The following is a 19,170-nucleotide window of genomic DNA, read 5'->3' as shown; positions in this document are numbered from 1 at the left end:
ATGGTAACTACAATCTCTCTTTAGATCAATACAAAGGTGTTGAGCCACTTTTTCTGTCACTTGATTAACAAAATGTGTACTATTATCACTTATCAATTGTGGTATGCCAAAGGTTGGGATTATTTTTTTACAAATAACTTTAGCTACTGTAATAGCATCCTGTGTTGCACATGGAAAAATTTCAACCCATTTAGAAAAAACAAAAATCACTAAACAATATTTCAATCCTTTGCTTTTATTTAATTCAATAAAATCAATAAAAATTTTCCTTTCCAAGGTCTGACATTGCCTTGGGGATTATGACACATACATGTAACACACAGTTTACAAAATGTTTCAATAGAGAATAAATCCATAAGTTGTCAAACATTTATCCTGTAAACTCATCTCCCCCCCCCCCCCCCAATAGATTTAAACAAAGTAGTTTTCCTTCCGTGCTGACATAAATATCTTGTTCCAATGTTGCTCTCTTCTTTGACCATAGATCTTTTTCTTGTTGCGTTGTTGCGCTTCTTTTAACACATCAGTGTTTACATCAGCAGTCCCATCCTCATTAGTGCATACTTGTATTTTATGTTGCAGCTTGTTTTGCTGTTGCATCTGCAAAGGCATTTCCTTTAGTATAGGGTCTGTTTTTCATGTGTGGTAACATTAGATGGTAACATTACAGCCGTCAATGATTCTTCTAGTAAGTCGACATGCGTTAATGGTTCTCCTGTTGATGTTTTAAACCCTCTGTTCTATCCCTGTTGACAAAATAAATGCACTGTAGCAAATGCATACTGGCTCTTTTGTCATATAAACCTTTAGTACAATAAATATGTAGAACTGCATTTGCCAGCCTGTCACTTCTTTATATGTTAACTTTTCTTCTGGTCTGTCAGTGCAGAAACTGGTTTCATCTTTCCAATAAAAACTATTGATTGCACATTTTTTAAACCCGATGTTTCTCCCTGCTTTGTCCCATCTCCTGTCAGGACCGGGAGACCTTTTGCATCTTAACATGAAATGCATGCAGACATGAGATCTGCATGAAGTGACACACTGGTTTTAGCAGTCAGTGTTGGGCAGATCTAAGGTCCAATAATAATGTGGTTCACCTCTGCCGTCTTGCACACAGATGTCAGTGTCTGGACAACGTTGTGCTTGCACCCCCCCCCCCCCCCCCCCCCCTGATGGGGTAAATTTTAATTTCAGTCTTATGACATCTCGCCCTAAAAGATTGAAAGGACAGTTTGGTGCTAGAACCACAGGAATGTATGTTGTTTCTCTAGTTTCAGGATTTCCAAACGGACTGCTTTACTCATGTGTTTTGGTTTCAATCTGACCATCTGCAGATCATCTTTAATCTTTAAGTTGTTTTTCCACCACCTTGTCAAAGGTTAAGCATACTACAGCCCGCAGGCCGGACCCAACCAGCCTCCATGTTAGGTCCGGCCCACTGAACAATGTCTGGCCACACGATTGAGGAAAACGTGACATTTTATTCCACCGTTCTGCAGTCTGTGCCCTGCCTGAATCCCTGAACGGCGGGCCTTCCTACCTTTCTACGTCGCAGTTCATCTGTCTTGGTTTCACAAATTCTTTTAAAGGCATTATGCTGTTTTTTTTGTTTTTTACAAACAGCGCACCCTGTTCTGTGTCCTGATTGGCTGGAGACCCTGTCAATCTATTTTTTTTCCTTCTTTTTTTTTAACTTGTCCTGTCCAACAGCAGGGCAGAAAGATGAGAGCTGAGGGCCTCTTGTGTGGACATATTTTACTTTAACAAGAGGGGTTATTAATCTTCAGACAAACCAAAGGTATGTCTGAATAAACCCCTTTTGGAATCAAGGCCAAACTTTATTAATTTCAACCATGTTTGAAAATCTTTGGTGTTGGACGGAAAAGGATAGAAGTAGGGCTGCACGATATGAGGAAAACTTGCGATATTAGAGATTAATATTGCGATAACGATATAATTTGCGGTATATGAAAAAATAGAAAAATGCCAAAAACATCATTCCCATTTCATTAGAAACAGTTTAAATTGTACTCCAAATGACCTTCATCGACATAGGTGACAAACATCTAACATAATAGGCCTCCATCTGCTTGGTAAACAATGGGAAGGCGTCCATCTGATTGGTCAAAGCATAAAGGGATTTATTTGATTCGTTAAAAGCGTCAAGCTGCCATAAGATTGTTTTAACACATTTTGGGTTTACGATTAATTGCGATATTCGCCGTCTTTTGCGATATGCCTATTGCAGAGCTGGATATTGCGATAACGATAAATTTGCGGTATATTGTGCAGGCCTAGATAGAAGGGAAGAAGAGAGAGGGATGTTAGAGAGAGGGGGGGTAAGAGGGTGATAATAGGAGGGGAGGGGGGATAAGACCATGAAGCAGCATAGAGCAGCAAGTTTACTGGTTGTTTATCATTACGGTAAGGTTCAAATGTAGTGCAAAAAGGGCGGGGCCTGTCCACACACACACACTCAAATGTTATAAACACACCTGCTAGCTGCAAAAAATGTCCACATGTCAACATGTACATAAAACAGTGTTCACACACGCATACTTATGCCTTCAAACCAACTAGTGTGAAATATTTCATTCATTCAATCACACAAACTATTAGTGCAAAGGTGAGCTAACACCTGTGCTCAGGTGAGTGTTTATGTTCTTCTAAAATGGATGGTGGAAGCCAGGCCAGGGCCAGCAGGACCGCCGCGAGGCCCCCGGAGCCAGAGAGCAGGGATGCACGGAGGGAAAGAGTGCCGCCCCAGCCCAACCAGGAGAGCAGCCCACCCCCCCCCACCCCCCCGCGCTGGAAGAGCCCAACGCAGGGCCCCACCGGAGAAGGGCGCCCACAGCCCCAGACGAGCAGCCCATCACCACCCAGGAGTTCCGGGCATCCCCCCGCCCCAGCCCCAGGTATGAGCCAGAACCCCCCCCAAGGGAGACCCGCTCCGCACTCAACGCATCCACCCACCCGGCCCACGGTTGGTCCACGGAGGAGCAAGGCAGGGGCCCGCCGCCCCCGCCCAGGAGGGTGGCACCCCGGAGTTGTAAACATGGCCCGACCAAGCTCGGCCACTGTTGGAAATTTGGCGGGGCCCAGCACTCAGGGGCAAGGACCGGAACCCACCTCCCAGGGACACAAACACCCCAGGCTCAGGTGTAATGTGAACCCCTCCCCTCCCCCCTCCCCCGCGCGGCGAGAGCGCCGCTGGGCCCAGGAAACCGGCACCCAGGGGACACGGCCGCCGTTGCCAAGGGCCCCGTACCCCCCACCAGGGAAGGGGTAGGGGACAGATGGTCCTAGGTCCCACCTTCCTCGCAAAATGTGTGTGCGTGTATGTGTGTTTGAGAGGGTGTGTGTGCATGTGTGTGTGTTTATGTTGGTATGTATATATTGAGGGGGGAGGGGTGTGTATACTCAGGGGGGTGCAGTTAAAATTGGCGGGTAGGGCTCCTATGTCTCCTGTACAGAAACATGGAGCTCTTCAGATCAGATCCTTGTTTTTATTCTAAGATCCTGGACTCAATTTCTATGAAGGTTTGGGAATTTTAAAAAAAGAGAGGAAAGTGTAAAAATGTTCATGTCTGTGTGAGAACAGTGTATTTATGCAGTGAGGAGTTTTACTGCCATAAACCTCTGTAATCATTCTCCATGGATTTCACAGATCACGGGTTATTTTTAGAACGCAACTCCTGCAATAAAAGAGGGAACTCTGTAGTTGTGAAAAGGTAACGCAGAAATATGCGTAGCTGCAGCAGAAGACATAGAAATGAGCTTTTTCATTATTACTGGATGAGAAACAGACGCAGCTGTTTAGTTTTAATGCAAACTGTGAGACGTGAGGAGCTGCAGCTTCAAAGTCTAAACGGGATGCAATAGTGGATCCTCTGCAGAGGATCCACTATTTATTGGATTTCTTTTTTTCTTTTTCTTTTTTTTTTTTTTTAAACTTGTCCTGTCCAACAGCTGGGCAGGCAGATGAGAGCTGAAGGCCTCTTGTGTTGGACATATTTTATTTTAACATCAGGGGTTATTAATCTTCAGACAGACCAGAGGTATGTCTGAATAAACCCCTTTTGTAATTGAGGCCAAACTTTATTAATTTCTATCATATTTGAAAATCTTTGGTGTTGGACCGGACGGAAAAGGAAAGAAGGGAAGAAGAGAGAGTGATGTTAGAGAGAGGGGGGGTAGGAGGGTGATAATAGGAGGGGGGGGGGTAAGACCATATAGCAGCATAGAGCAGCAAGTTTACTGGTTGTTAATCATTTTGGTAAGGTTCAAATGTAGTACAAAAAGGGCGGGGCCCGTCCACACACACTCAAATGTTATCAACACACCTGCTAGCTGCAAAAATGTCAACATGTACACAAAACAGATAGTGTTCACGAACGCATACCTATGCCTTTAAACCAACTAGTGTGAAATCTTTCATTCATTCAATCATGCAAACTATTAGTGCAAAGGTGAGCTAACACCTGTGCTCAGGTGAGTGTTTATGTTCTTCTAAAATGGACGGTGGAATGTGAAAAGAAGGAAGGAGGGTGCCCAGCCACCCCCACACCAATACCCCTACCGCAGCAGCAGCGGCAGCCGGAACCCCCCCCAACGCCACACGGCAGCAGGTGGGGAACAACCGCCCCTGGCTGACCCAATCCGCCACCCAGGCCAGGGCCAGCAGGACCGCCGCGAGGCCCCCAGAGCCAGAGAGCAGGGAGGCACCGGGGGGAAAGAGAGCGGCGCCCCAGCCCAACCAGGAAATCAGCCCCCCCGCCACGCCGGGAGAGCCCAACGCAGGGCCCAACCGGAGAAGGACGCCCACAGCCTCATTTACTGGTTTTCTTTTTACTGTATCAGTATACTTTTCCAACATCAACGTTGTGTTGGAAGATTTGTTGTTCAAGCCGTTGGTGCCACTGGCTCTAAAATGAGAACAAAAGTTTGAACCTAAAATCTCTAAAATGCTCTCAGGGCTCGACATAGCCATTTGTCCGCTGGCCCGGTCCTGTTTTTCGAGCAGTGCGGACCACAAGACTTTACTTTTCACTTGTCCGCTCGGGCCACTAAAATATCTAACGGTTTATATATTCTTCACCTTTTTCAATAAAGTAAATTTTGCGAAAACGTGTAGATTTACCTCGTCTTCATAATTTAGTTTTTCTGCTAGTCCTGTGTTCAGACTTCAAGGGTTTCTATGGGAAACCTTTGATCACTTCTCCTCCTCTCCCACCTGCGCGCGCGGCTTTCACTGCCGAGCACCACGCGGCACGCGCTCACTACTTTTTTTTTTTCAAACTTTATTGAATGTAACAATTCAATACAAAACAATGTTAAACAGCAACAACGAAGGCACAAGCCAGTGGGTTATTATTACATTTGATTATAAATCCGTCACTGAAGAGAGACTGAAGCATGTCAGAGATGTGGAAGACATGGCAGGAATAGATAGGAATATGTTGGATGGAGTAGTGGGTATAATTAGTAGTATGGACAGCAAGATATTTAATGAATGCATTGAAGATGAAACTGTATCCACTGAGCTTTAAGCTGAATGTCAAAGAATCAAAGGCAACTCCAAATACCTGAATCTCAGACTCAAATGCAGTAGAATGTTAAACTACTTAATTTTGTTTTTCTTTACAACACTGTAAGCAGTAAGTATTTCTAGTTAGCTGAATGATCTGTTAGACCTGCACAATATGAGGAAAACTCGCGATATGCGATATCAGAGATTAAAATTGCGATAACGATATAATTTGCGGTATATAAACAAACAGCAAAATAACCAAATAACCATTCCCAGTTTAAAAATTATACTCCAAATGACCCACGTTGACATAGGTTACAAACATCTAACATAACAGGGCTCCATCTGATTGGTCAACAATGTGAAGGCGTCCATCCGATTGGTCAAATGCATTAAGGGATTTATTTGATTCGTTAAATGGTTCAAGCTGCCATTAGATTGTTTTAACACATTTAAGGTTTATGATTTATTGCGATATTTGCCGTTAGAAGCACCATGAAAACTTCTGAACTAGTGTTACCTACTACACTGCAGTGCTCTCTTCAAAACATCTGAAACAGACTAGAGCAGATTTAAATTTGATATGCTCTATTTTCAGTCATTGAAAAGTGTAGAAATAAGTGATGTCACCAGAATGCACCAAATTGCACCATATTAAAAGTTTCCGGGGGGGCATGCCCCCGGACCCCCCTAAAGTTGCAAGCACCTGCGGAGCGGCGGGTCCCGCTATGCGCGGTGTCGGGCCAGTAACTTTCAGCCAGGGCCAGTAAATTTCAAAAACTACTGGCCCTGTGGGCCAGTGCAAATTTCTGGGCTATGTCAACCCCTGGCTCTGTTGCTTAATTCTCAATATTTTCATCCAGATTCCAGGTATTTCTTACTCACTCAGCTCATCTGCTCCTGGTCCAGCAGAATTTTCAATCGAATATTAGAACCCTATGTGCCCCACCAGTCAAAAGCTTTGCTCACCTCTGATCTAGTTAACCGTATTTCTTCCTTCCATGACGATCTCTCGCCCAATGATCTCTGTCCACAAATCCAACATCCATCATCATCCTGCTCTGAGCCCCTGTTGCCACTTCCTCTAAATCTTCCTCTTCAATTCAGTTTTATATGTAGGGGCATTATTTTATGTTATATCATTTTTTTTTTTTTTTATTGTATTTATTTTGTTTGTGTCAGAGTTTGATCAGAACCAACAGAGATTTCCTCTCTGGACCGACTTTCACTCCTCGAGCAACAAGCTTCTAGGTCAGACCTATTGTCTGATCCAGTCACACGTTTAGGGTCCTCCCAGGAGCAAAACCCGTTTTAGACTCTGAGATGGAGAACTTGTTCTACTGCAACGGATCAGCAGCCTTGTGTTAAAACCACAAGGTTTCCAGCTGCCCGCTGCTTCCATAAAGTTATCTCCGTTTACACGTGCACTCCCATTCCCACCAAAAGTTTTTTTTCTTCTTCTTTCTTTGGACACTTTAAGGGACTCCAAGCCTTCTCAGGACTCTAACCCGTACACGTGTGTTAGGCTACAGGACTCGAACATGTATCTTTTTTCAGAATTCTGGGACTCAAACCCCTACAGAAGCGCTTTTACCTACTTGTCAATTAGCAGGCGTAGAATTCACTGCAACAGACTTTCTTCCAGAGGTCTCTTCTCAAGGGCTGTGCACAGTTCTACGTGCCCCCCCCCCCCACACAGACTCATGTGTTGTAATCTGGCTCAAATGGATCAAAGAATGTCAGATAAATGCATCTAAACAAAGAAAACCACAATTAAAAAACCACAAACAAGTAAATTGTATACAAGGGAGAAGAGAGCAAAGTGTGATAGCAGACTCCCAGCAGCCTTCTCTCTCTAAGGAAGTCAGAGGTTACATTTCCAAGCAGACAAAGTTACAGAGTTTGTTAGGGGTGTTTTATAATGAACCATTTGGGAGGATTTTCAGTTCAAACAGTATTATTTACTTATCTGCTGAGGTCAATCAATCAATAGAAATGCTTTAGTTCTTTCTCTCCATTGACTGTGATTCATGGGGCGTTCCCCCGTTCTCTGAGCTAAATATTCCACAAATAGATGTTGACGGTTCAGAAGGGTGTGCCTGCTTGTTGTGATGCTCACAAAGGAGGTAACACGGGTTTGACGCTGTAGCACAGCAACACACCCAGAGCTGAGGTCACCTGAGCAGCATAAAAGCAGAGCAGCTGCTCAGCAGCAGCATCAAACCGGCAGAAGTCACCTGTGCATCAAGATGAAGCTGATCTTCTCTCTGACTCTCATCTATGCGCTCTGCAGCTCAGGTAACCAACATTCACCTGTTTCTCTCCCACTTTGGGATCTTTGAAGCGTCTGGGACGTCTGAGCAGCTCTTTCCAGGTTTTCCCTTCGTTTGTGTTCAATTCAAAGATTCAACTGCAGAAAACTCTTTAGGAAGTCCAACATTTGAAATGTGAGGGTAAATAGATTTCTCTGGGATAAAGAACGCTTAGAAATGATCAAATAGAATATTTGAAAGATGAGAAGTTTCAAGTTCAACAGGAAACTCTCCATTCTAAAGCTTTGAAACTTGAACGTTTTTGTCCTTGACTCCAAATGGATCGCTCATTGTCATGATTACACACAACAACCGGATCAGAAAGGATCCCTGCAGAAAAGTGGATCCATATTCATGACTGGACTGAAATCTTTTTGTCTCTGCAGCTGCTGCTCTTCAGTGTGACGCCTGTGCAGACGCAGCATGTTCAACCACATTTAGTAAGAATTGCAGCTCAGGGACCTTGTGTGTAACCGCTTCCATCACAGGTATGCTCTTCTCCTCTCATGACCGTACAGTGAAAGCCTGAATGTTGTTCTGGAAAGTTCTGGGGGGTTTCCATCAGTAACTCCAACTGTCCTTTGACTGCAGCCTCTTCACCTGGAGCTTCAGGAACACGGGTCTACAAGGACTGTGCTGCTCCTTCTCTTTGTCCCATGGCTGGAGCGGCAACCTTTTCCGTCAACTTGGGTTATTCCAGTGCCATTGCATCGGCTCAGTGCTGCAACTCGGACAACTGCAACTCCCAGACCCTGGCTTGTACGGACACTCAGCTTTTTACTGCAAACCTCCGATTTCCAGACATGTGGATGTTCCTCTGAAGCTTCTACACATTTGTCTGGTTGATAATAAATCTCTTACTGGGTTTCAGTTCCTACCCCTCCGTCTGCTAACGGCCTGACGTGTCCCGGCTGTGACCCGCCCACCTCTCAGTGCAGCTCTACAGTCCAGTGTTCAGGAGACCAGACCAGCTGCTTCCAAGCAACCTGTGAGTTTTCATGGCAACTTAGGAGTCTGACCTCAAGAATCTTCTTCTGCTTTGGAATAATCATCAGCCTCTGTGTTTGAGGAGAACTCATGAGTCAGAGATTCCAAAACGTGTTAGCAAGAACTTGATTTGATCAACTTCCTTATTGTTCATGTTTGCAACATTCTGAACTAAACCTCCTTGTGTTGATCTACAGTGACTAACGGCTCCACATCATATCCAGCTCTGGGCTGCGTGTCTCCAAACACATGTGCAGCTGCAACCGGCCTGGGGAAGCTGCCTTTCATGGAGAATGTTGGTGACATCACCGCTGGACCAGTTTGCAGCGCTGCAACCAGCATAACCACAACTGCTCAACCAACGACTTCTACTACTCAAGCAACCACAACTGCTGCTACGGCACCTGCAACTTCATCGACTTCTGTCATCTCTGAAGCCACAACAGTTGCAGCATCAACCTCTACTACACCAGGAACCACAACAGTTGCAACATCAACCTCAACAATATGGAAGTTTTTGTGTAGCACAATTAAAAATAAACCAGAAATGCTGTTTCATTTTCAAAATGAAGCTGCATTTGTTGACTCAAAATTAAAAAGGAAAAGCAATCCGCCCAAATCGCTTTTTCTTTTTCTTCTTCATCAGTGCCTATTCTGTCACTTAATTAGAATGATAAAGAAAATGGGTGGCTGCCTGGGGTGCGGAGCGGGTCTCCCTTGGGGGGTCCTGGCTCATACCTGGGGTCGGGGCGGGGGGATGCCCAGAACTCCTGGGTGGTGATGGGGTGCTCGTCTGGGGCTGTGGGCGCCCTTCTCCGGTGGGGCCCTGCCTTGGGCTCTCCCGGTGTGGCGGGGGGGCTGCTTTCCTGGTTGGGCTGGGGCGGCGCTCTCTTTTCCTCCGTGCCTCCCTGCCCTCTGGCTCTGGGGGCCTCACGGCGGTCCTGCTGGCCCTGGCCTGGGTGGCGGTCTTGGTCAACCGGGGGGCGGTTGTTCCCTGCCTGTTCCCGTGTGTCGTTGGGGGGTTCCGGCTGCCGCTGCTGCTGCGGCGGGGGTCTTGGGGTGGGAATGGCTGGGCACTCTCTTTCCTTCTTTTCACATTCCCTCCTTCACATTTCACATGTTGGACAGGACAAGTTAAAATAAAAATATAAAAAAAAGAATGAGAAAGAAAATGGTATGACATTTCATTTTCAAAAGGTTCTCTATTAAATGTGTAGCAAAATTCATTGAGAAATGTCTAATTTGATCATTAAAATGGATTAACAGAAATGCTTTTTCATTTTCAAAATTTAACTGCATCAAATGACTCAAAATTAAAATGAAATGTCAGTCCTTTTAAATTGCTTTTTCATTTTCTTCTTTAACATCGCTCATTCTGTGTCATAAAGTGAAAATGCAAAGGGGGGATTGCATTTGCGTTTCCACATTCACCCAGCAAAAAACTGTAGCAAAATTCGATACCAGTGAGCATTTCCAGGGGGAGGCGAGGCGATGACGTCAGTGCTCACTCGGTGTGGCTACATGCTCTGCCCGAGCCAAGCATGTCCGATCAGTGCAGCCGGAGTCTTCGTGTTTGTGTGAAGTGAAGGGAAAGGTTCTTTGTAACGTTCAACGCTCCAGAGGACGATTCAGACCTTAGTCCGTCTGACTGTGTCTCCCGGGAGAACCGAGTCTCTAAGCAGAAGAGTAGCTTTAAGGCGGCTTTTGAAGGCGGAAGTGCCACTTTGGGCAGTCCTGAGAAACCATGCAGTCATGTAAATTTGTGTTTCCAATCGTGTCCAGACAAAATAAAGGCTGAAGTTACTCCCGCATATTTACAGCCAAAGATGCAAATTGTTGCATTATGCCTGCAGTACGGAGTTTAATGTATCCAAAGCTAAATGTTGTTGACACTGAAGGAATTTATTTTTTGTGGTCCTCATTTCTCCTAGGCTTTTATCTTATCTTTATTTCATTGAAGGTTTCCTTCAGGTTTACTGTGTGTCGTTCCTTTGAATTTCAAAGGGGCTTCCTGAACATTGCCTATGTAAAGAGGTTGTGACGCTGGAGTTTCAAACTCATCCCTTCAGGAGAAAACAGTCTTTGATCTTCTAAGGCCATTTGGTTGTAGGTCTGACATGGGCCATAAATGAACTATCTCTGACACGCCAGCTGTGGGAACCACTCCAGGCGTCCGTTCACGTGTGAAGAACAAAGCTCTAGGATCGACTTCCTGCGGTGACAGTTCCTGCCACCCATGGGCATTCCGTACCGTGTCCATCTGTGAGGTTTCCCCCAGAGACCAGATGCTGTGATGGGCTGAAGGAAGTAGGCGGGCTCCTCTGTCAGCCAATCTCTAGCGACCAGAGGCGGAGATTCGGCGGCCATCTTGCTCCCGGGGGAGGATGTTCTGACCACATGCTTAAAAGTCTGAACTCAAGGAATTTTCCTGTGTCTCCAGACAAGCTGCATGTGAATTCGGAATGTAACCTCTTGCGTATTGCAGGCCTTTGATTTTGGACACCCAGATCGATCTGTTTTACTCTGTTTTATTCTGTTTTATTATCTTTTACTTTTTAGAAATATTGTTGGGGAATAAATTTGTTAAACTTAATCCGGCCGAATCCCGTGGTTTTCTTCTTCTCGACTTTTTTGAACATGCAACAAGGAAAGTAATCTCAAAGCGAAAGATTATATTTCCAACATTTATGGTGACCCCGACGTGATAAGGTAGGGAAAGACGCGGAATCGCAACGCGGATAAAAGGATCATAAAGGTTTTATTACGAGATTTCTGAGACTTTCGGCGCCAAGGTGGTGGTGTACTTCCACGTGGTTGACTTCCCTCGAGGCCTCACAAACAAAAGGTAAAGCAGGAACCTGTTCGTAAATTCTGCATATTGATTACGTTATTCTTTTAGTGAATAACTCAAATTTTGGGGAAGTGAAGTATGTGGACGGCATAGCGCACCTGTATAAGTTTTGTGGTTCACACTCCTGAAACAGCAAATTGGACTTTAGGAAATTTATGAAATTGAATTTAAGGAAATTGTGCAGGTTTTGTGTCTGTTCAGCCTGTCAAAAATTGAATAAACACTAAATTGGGAGCGTGTGATATTTGGATTACGTTAAAATTAACTAGGTTTGCGTCTGTTATTGAGCCTGTGAAGAAACCCGTTCACGAAAAACAGTGTTTACTATAGGAACTAATTTTGCGCGTTTTAGGATTTTCGGAAAAACCAGGAAGGCAGCGAACCTTCACAAATTATTTTTAATGCGTAGAGAAACCACAGAGAGATTCACAATAAAAATGAAAGGTGCACTAGACAGAAGAAATGAGGAAACCGGTGAATTTTGTTTTGACGACAGACTTGATGACGCTGACGACTTGACTTGACAACAGCGGTGAAAATGGCTTGAATGAGAATGAATGGAATGAAAAAGTGTTTGAAATCTGTGTATTTTAACTGTATTTTCCACATTTCCCTGTGTATTGTCTGCTCTACGGACGCAGCCATCTTGCTCACAGCATGTTTACATCACATGGACCCATGGCCGGCCCTCCCTATACGCGAATTACGCAGCCGCGTAGGGCCCCCGTCACCACCAGGGCCCCGAAGTGGCGACAAAAATAATATAAAAAAGACCCAAATCTGGCAACCCATTTCATAGAACCTCCGTACCAACGTGCGCTCTGAATGTTGTGCAAAAGAAAGTAGCCTGCACTTTGATGATCCCCCCTGTCAGCACACCTGAACCAATCTGGCAACCCAAATAATGACGTTACACCACTCTTAGCAGCGATTGGTCAACATATTTGCATCTGAGCCTGGCACAGTGTGCATTTACGAGAGGAGTTTGTATCAATAAAGTTGGGGAAAAGAAAAAAACAAGCACATTTTGTCACGCTGATCAAAGCGACAACAAGAGAACTTCATGCCACAGAAAAAGATGAAGAACTTCAACACCAATCAAAAGGTAAGTTTGGAAGATGTTGGGGCCGTATTTTTTACATTATCCAGTCTTTCTGTGCAGCTGCGCAATTTTTACGTAAGATACTAATCGATCCGAGGTGAAGTTTCCACACATAACGACCCCGTTTGTCGTAATTTCCAATGGAAAACTCGAAACTAATTCTGATTCAGTTTCTTCTTCTGCTCTCAAAAAGTATCAAAAATATTGGAGGTTGTGCAGCGTCCACATCCCAAGATGATCCTGACTTCACTGAAGATGTCATCTCAGGTAATTTTAAAAGCATGTAAAGTAATTAAAAAAACAGTGTCTGCATAACCCCTTTTTCATAAACAGCAGCTGAAAAGTATGGTGCCCAAACTGTTCATAATTAAATTAATAAATATGATCTCATGCAAATACACAACCAATAAATCTCTTATTAATATATAAAAAGATCATGAAATTGTGAAAAACCTGTACACAGATTTTAAATGAGCCACTAAACTATTATTAGTATTCTGCTATAGATATTTTATTAACTTTATCATTGATAATTGTATAATAATAATTCTTGTTTTTTAGCTGCAGAAGAAACTCCTGTCACCACTTCTACTGTTGAAAGGGAAACATTTGACTGTTTTACTTTTCACTGTTTGCTTTTATTGAAGTTCTGTCTCTTATGTTCCAGAGGCTCCAAGAGAGGCGTATATGGAAGAGGAGCCGACTGGATCCAAAATTCCACCTACCGGTACCTCAAATCCAGTTGGTCCAGATGAATGACCAACCACAGTCTCTGATCCAGTAAGAATGGATTTGGTGCAGAGAGGTCCTTTTCAGACTGAGAGACTCTGACTTTCCAGAATCCCCCTCATTGAGCTGTTGTGTTCTTTATGTTGGATTGTTTTATCGTTATTTGAGTTTCTATTAAGTTGCTGTTTTTAATAATTTGGAGTTTTGTGAATGTCATTTGTTGAGTGCCTATTGTTACATTAAAAATATATATCTATTTATATATACATTTGTCATTCTTTTTTTTCTTTACATTTAAAATTTGTTTGGCACCACTTAATGTGCATCCAACATGCAGCTAATATACTGTATTCAACTCTTCGGCAGCAAAAATAATTCAAAAATGTATTAATAGACAGATCTCATTTATATTACAACAACAGTTGCGTTTTTTTGGTGCTGCTGACCAGTTAGAGGGCCCACAAATTAAATTTCGCTTAGGGCCCCCAGAAGACCAGGGCCGGCCCTGCATGGACCAATGACGGGCCGTTTTAGTTGCTTCGAATGTGTCGACGATTCTGATTGGGTTTGACTGTACCACGTGGTAAGCGTGACGGAGTCCTAGCCAAAATGGCGTCGTCGACTGTGATTGGCTTTGTTTGTACCATGTGGTCGGCGAGACGCGTCCCTGACGACCAAATATGACGGAACGTGCTGAACTTTTTCATGAGGAAAATTTGAAGAGTTTGGGATGTAATTTGCGGTAAAATCATGGTGGGGATCGTCGTTATCGAGCGTGGTAATGACCTCGGTTGTAGGACGTCGTTTAAAAACAAATTTCAGTGGGTTTTCGGTTCGCCGAAAAAGGTTTTTATGTTGCACAGCGCCTCCGACGGCAGCCTCTGCCGCAACGGCGAGATCAACGTGCATGGTTGCAGGGTCTAATACATTTGGGGTAAAATAATTTTGTAATTATTTCGGTTTTCTTATTGTGAATACATGTCTCTAATTTGTTTGTATGTCCTAATAACCGCGATTAAGTTCAGCTTTGTTTGAAGAAGTATTATTGACATTTTTAATTTGTTTAATTTCGTTTTTCTGTTTGTTTTGATCTTGTGCACTGCAGTTTGAATGAGAAGCGAATTAGTGGCGGTTTTGTTTGTTTGAATCATAATCAATAGTATTTGAAAATTGTTATCAGAATGGGGAAAAGGAAGAGGTAAAGAAAAGAGAAACATGGTTTTTGAGGATTTGGAAGGATGTTGCAATGTAGAGACAAGAAATGTAAGGTGAAAAGCAGGAGAAATGAAAGGCATTGTAAGTGAAATGGAGCAGGGTCTGGTAGAACAGGACAAGAGGGAACATGAATGTTAAAACGCTAGTTATGAACGATTCATTTCAGTGAAATGGTTTATTTTTGTTTGTGTAAGGTACCTAATTTGTTGTGTTATGTCTTTTGCAGAAACGGTTAAAAGTTCTTGTCTTTGTCTTGATTGTCTGTGTTTTAGAGTGTGACTTGTGTTTTTGGTTAAATAAGGAAAAGCTTAAATTGTGGGATTTTGTTGCTTTTAGCACTTCTCCAAATTCTTTTTGTAGGGCAGCAAGTCCTTAATGGTAAGTAAGAACAATTTGTCTTTGTTTCTTGATTAAGCGTGAATGAAAAGCTGCCAGAATGCATGTAATAGAATATATTTTTCAAAGATTTTGCTCCAGGTCCTTCATTTCGGACAAAGAAAATTTTAGGGATTTTTCCCTTTGCTGGCTTTCATAACTGATCAACTTACGGTGTTGGAGACGGTGAAGACTGAACATGACTAATACATTTCTAAATCTCTTTCCAAGCAGAAGAGCAGACCTCATAAATCTTTACACAGAAAAATCCCGCTGCTTCAAACCCCTCCCTGCTTCGTGGGTGAGTGACAAAAGGCGCAGTAGTTTACCATCCTCCGCAGCTCACTACCTTCACAGGAGGGGGCCGTGTCAGGAATGACTGACCCTCGGGTCAGCTCTCCTACTCAATTCAAGGCATGAATTTACACATGAAGAATGCAGTGGAGCGTCTGGCAGGTGATAAGAGTCGATTTTAACATGCATCTGATTCATCACTGCAGAGCACATTACAGGGCAGAGGGAGAAGTTGATCAACTGAAAAAACTATTTCTATGAAACTATGAAAACATTATTTCTGGATAATAAAGGTGTTACAAATTAAAGGAAAGCAAATAACATGATGACTTTAACGTTAACACAGACTGGCAAAATTGTGTTTTTTCAGGTGTTCACTTTCCTCCCTCAATAAAAATGTACAGGTTAATTTTGCCTTCAACAACTGAGCAGAGAGGAGACGGCTCATGAAGATGCAGAGGTGATGTTTAAAACGCTCTCTGATGCTTCATGGTCCACAGGTTCAGTTGATGTTGGTTCATTCTTCACCGTCCCCCCGGTGGTGATTCAGGTAACTGCAGGAGCACAGATTTTTAGATCTCAGTGCAGCTGAGTGACTGATGCAGATGAAGGGCGGAAGGAAACTCAGTCTGGGCTGTGGAACTATGGTGTCATTGAATATTCGTATTCTTCATGGTGTACTTCTTTGAAACCGATTTTAAAAGCAGATGGATCGCGTGGCATATGATTTAAGCTAATGTTAATTTAAGTTGATGACGTCACCATTATTTTAAAACCTATCCGTCCCTGATCCATATTGCATGCTGTCACCTTTAACCCCACAAGGTGTGTTGTTTGTTGCTATTGCTTTAGCACACGTTTTCTTTTGCGTTCCATTACATAGAAATAGCAGACAATTATTTGCAGTTTATTACAGATGTATTCTTAAAATCCTTCTTGCATTTTTGATCACTGTTTAAAGTCACTCTGACAGAACATTATGCTACAAGAGGTTTGTGTTTTCATGATGTAGGCTGATGACATCCCGCTCGCAGCACCAACTGCTGAACTCTGCCTGCAATTAATGAAAGATCTTCTGTTGCAGTTGTATTATTTTTTCTTGTGACCTTGCCTTTACAGGAGCGTGGACAGGACGCCTCTTCACCTTATCAATGCACCAAACTGTTTATTGTTTTTATGTTCTTGCTTTACATTTAATTCGTTTTATGTGTTTGTCCTGGAGCTTAGCCCCAGGCCAAGAGAGGGAGGTAGACAAAAGAGGTCTTAATGATTAAAAGAAGGACATTATTTTATTATCGTTTAAATGTATTTGTCTAGAAAGAATGTTTAAATAGTAACACAGATTGACCATTTTTAAAATTTTAAAGCTTTGTGTGTCTGTTCATCTGATTTTCTCTCATCCACAGCAAGGATGAGTAGGTTCTACGACTGGGTCATTAGACAACAGCCCATAATAAACTTTTTTCTTTTTTTTCTTTTTCTTGAATTTGTATTTCCCCCACTTGTGTTCTTCATAAAACAGCACAAGGGGAAGCAGACCTTTGAGAAGAGAAATGTGGTGGACCTTTTCCATCATATTTTCTCTTACTGTGCATGCGTAAATTGATTCTTGTCTCATTGTCTTTTATGTTTTATTGTTTTTTATTTTTTAATTTCCTGACCCTAACACTAACAAAAACTTAGACCCACAGCAGAATCATCTTGGCAGAACAGTACCACAGCAGTGGACACCCCAAGTCCTTTTGCAGCCGTTCTGTTGTATCAGATGTGTCACATCTCTAATAACAGGCTTTTTGAGAAGTCCATAGGAGGCCAGGTCCAAGCTTGCCAGAGCTTGTGGGACATGCAGAAGGAGGACGCGAGTGTTCGAGGCCCGGAATGACCTTTTTTGGACTTTGTTGCATTTTTATAAAATTGCTTACTGTTATGTTTGACATTTTTCTTTTTTCTTTTCATCGTCTGTGTGCTTTTTGTTCTGCTTTAACATTTCTCATTCCCCCCCCTTAATTCCAGGTGTTCCTTTTCCTTACAGGAAGTGCTATTTTATTGTCTTTATCTTTTACTTTTTAGAATAATTTGAATTTTTATTTGTGCACTTACTTTATTTACTATTTTATGTCTTGTTCTTTGTAAATGCCAATGTGCCAAAGATCCAATGAAGCATGAGTGTCCTTAGGGACAGTCGCCGATGGGGCTCGGGGCCTTAGCAAGCATTTTTCCTGTCCAACTGAATGTTTCTTAAATAGCGACTCGTCGCATTTCGGGCAGACACTCGGCAGAATTGCAGGTTACTCCCCTAGGGCGGGTCTGTTAATTAACCCACCTGCTTACGTCCTATTTAAGTCAGGTGTACAACTGTTCATTCTCTCTTACCTTCAGCGCTCATTCTTTGCCGGTCTCAGTGCCCGCGGGTCTCCGTCTCTTTCGGCGTCTTGCTGTGTTCCCGCCGTTCTTCGGATGGATGATCCCCGTTTTTTATGATGTGGGGTTTTCGTTTCGCCGCGTCTGCTCTGCTTGCAGTGATCCGCGGGCGGCTGTCGGCGCACAGCGCGTTCGTTCTCGCCGCGGTCGCGTGCATCTGCAGGGGGTGTGCTTTCCGCGATGTTCGGGATGTCCGTGGCCCCCGATCAGGAGCAGTCCGGGTCTTCTCGTCTGCCGTGGTCAGCCGACTTTCTGCGGTGAGCGGCAATCAGTCCTTTCCCGTGTAGTTTTCTAAGGCTGCGTTTTTCTTCCTGTTTACTTCGGTGACGTCACGCCCTAAGGACCCTGGGAATTGTAGTTTTTTCTCCGGGTCCTTCTTGATGCACTTCTGATTCCTTTTCTGCTGCGTAGTTCTGCGTCGTCCGTTTTTTTTTTTTTTTTCAGGGGTTGTGGGGTCCTTTCTGTGGTTGTGAAGGCTGGCAGTCCTCGTTTGGACAGGTCCTCATGCTGGCTGATATTATTGTGGCTTTTAGCATTTGTTTTCTGTTGCTGTTTTGTTCTTTGGGAGCTGTGTGTAAATCTTATCTTTAATTTGATGCTGGCTTTATTATTATGGCGGTTCTTCTGTTGGTTTTCTTCGTTGTTGTGGCTGCTGGTTAGTTAGAATGTGAATCAGTGTCTCTTGGACCCGTCTCGGCTCTGTGGACATTTTTCCCTATGATTGGTCTCTCTTATGCAGCGACTATGGCTCATTTTATTCACTCAGCGATCCTCGTTCATTGCCCCCGCACATTCTGCATCTGGTTCTGCTCCGCCTGTTTTTTCCCTGCTCTGTGTACCCCAGTGGGTCCTGCCCTGTCCTCAGGGACTTGCGTCGGCCGCATTAGTGAGTGTGTCGGTCTCGTCGCGGCCTTGTTTTCTCGGCTGGGGGTAGTTCGATCCTGGGCCGCGTGTTCCTGTTCTGGATTTTCGTGTTTTGCGTTTGATCTTTCCCTCTCTATGCCTGGAGTGGTTTTGTGATGACTGTTGTGTCTTCAGGCTCCCTCCACTTGTTCTCCTGTGTCTGCGCCTTCTGGTTTGGGGGAAAAGGATTTAAGAAGAGTGGTTTGTGTTTGTCCGGCCGCCAGAATCTACAGCTCTGATGGTTCTTAAGGGGTCGTCCGGTTATTTCATCCTTGGAGATTATATTAAGGCTGTTTCAATATTGAATGATAGTATTGTGTCATCGGTTGACTTGGTTAAATAACACCTTGAGCAACTTCTACCCTGACCATAGGAAATATATCACTTGCGCTCTCAAGCTTAGTTCAAGAGTTAAATCTTGTGTCCACAAGTCAGTCTTCGGTCTGCC

The 19,170-nt window shown here is 43.6% G+C and overlaps 1 long non-coding RNA gene across 1 annotated transcript; it reads left to right on the top strand.

The window, feature by feature from the left end:
- Positions 1 to 12,501: 12,501 nt before the first annotated feature.
- LOC105357872 lies at positions 12,502 to 13,707 on the top strand. The gene is made up of 3 exons (XR_911682.3): positions 12,502 to 12,788; positions 12,979 to 13,052; positions 13,453 to 13,707. It is a non-coding gene; the product is annotated as an uncharacterized LOC105357872 (long non-coding RNA).
- The last annotated feature ends 5,463 nt before the right edge of the window (positions 13,708 to 19,170 follow it).

Source organism: Oryzias latipes, chromosome 6 (genome assembly GCF_002234675.1).
Source record: "Oryzias latipes chromosome 6, ASM223467v1".
Taxonomy (NCBI): Eukaryota; Metazoa; Chordata; class Actinopteri; order Beloniformes; family Adrianichthyidae; genus Oryzias; species Oryzias latipes.
The sequence above is the reverse complement of the archived record's forward strand: the minus strand, read 5'-3'. Positions and strand labels throughout refer to the sequence as shown.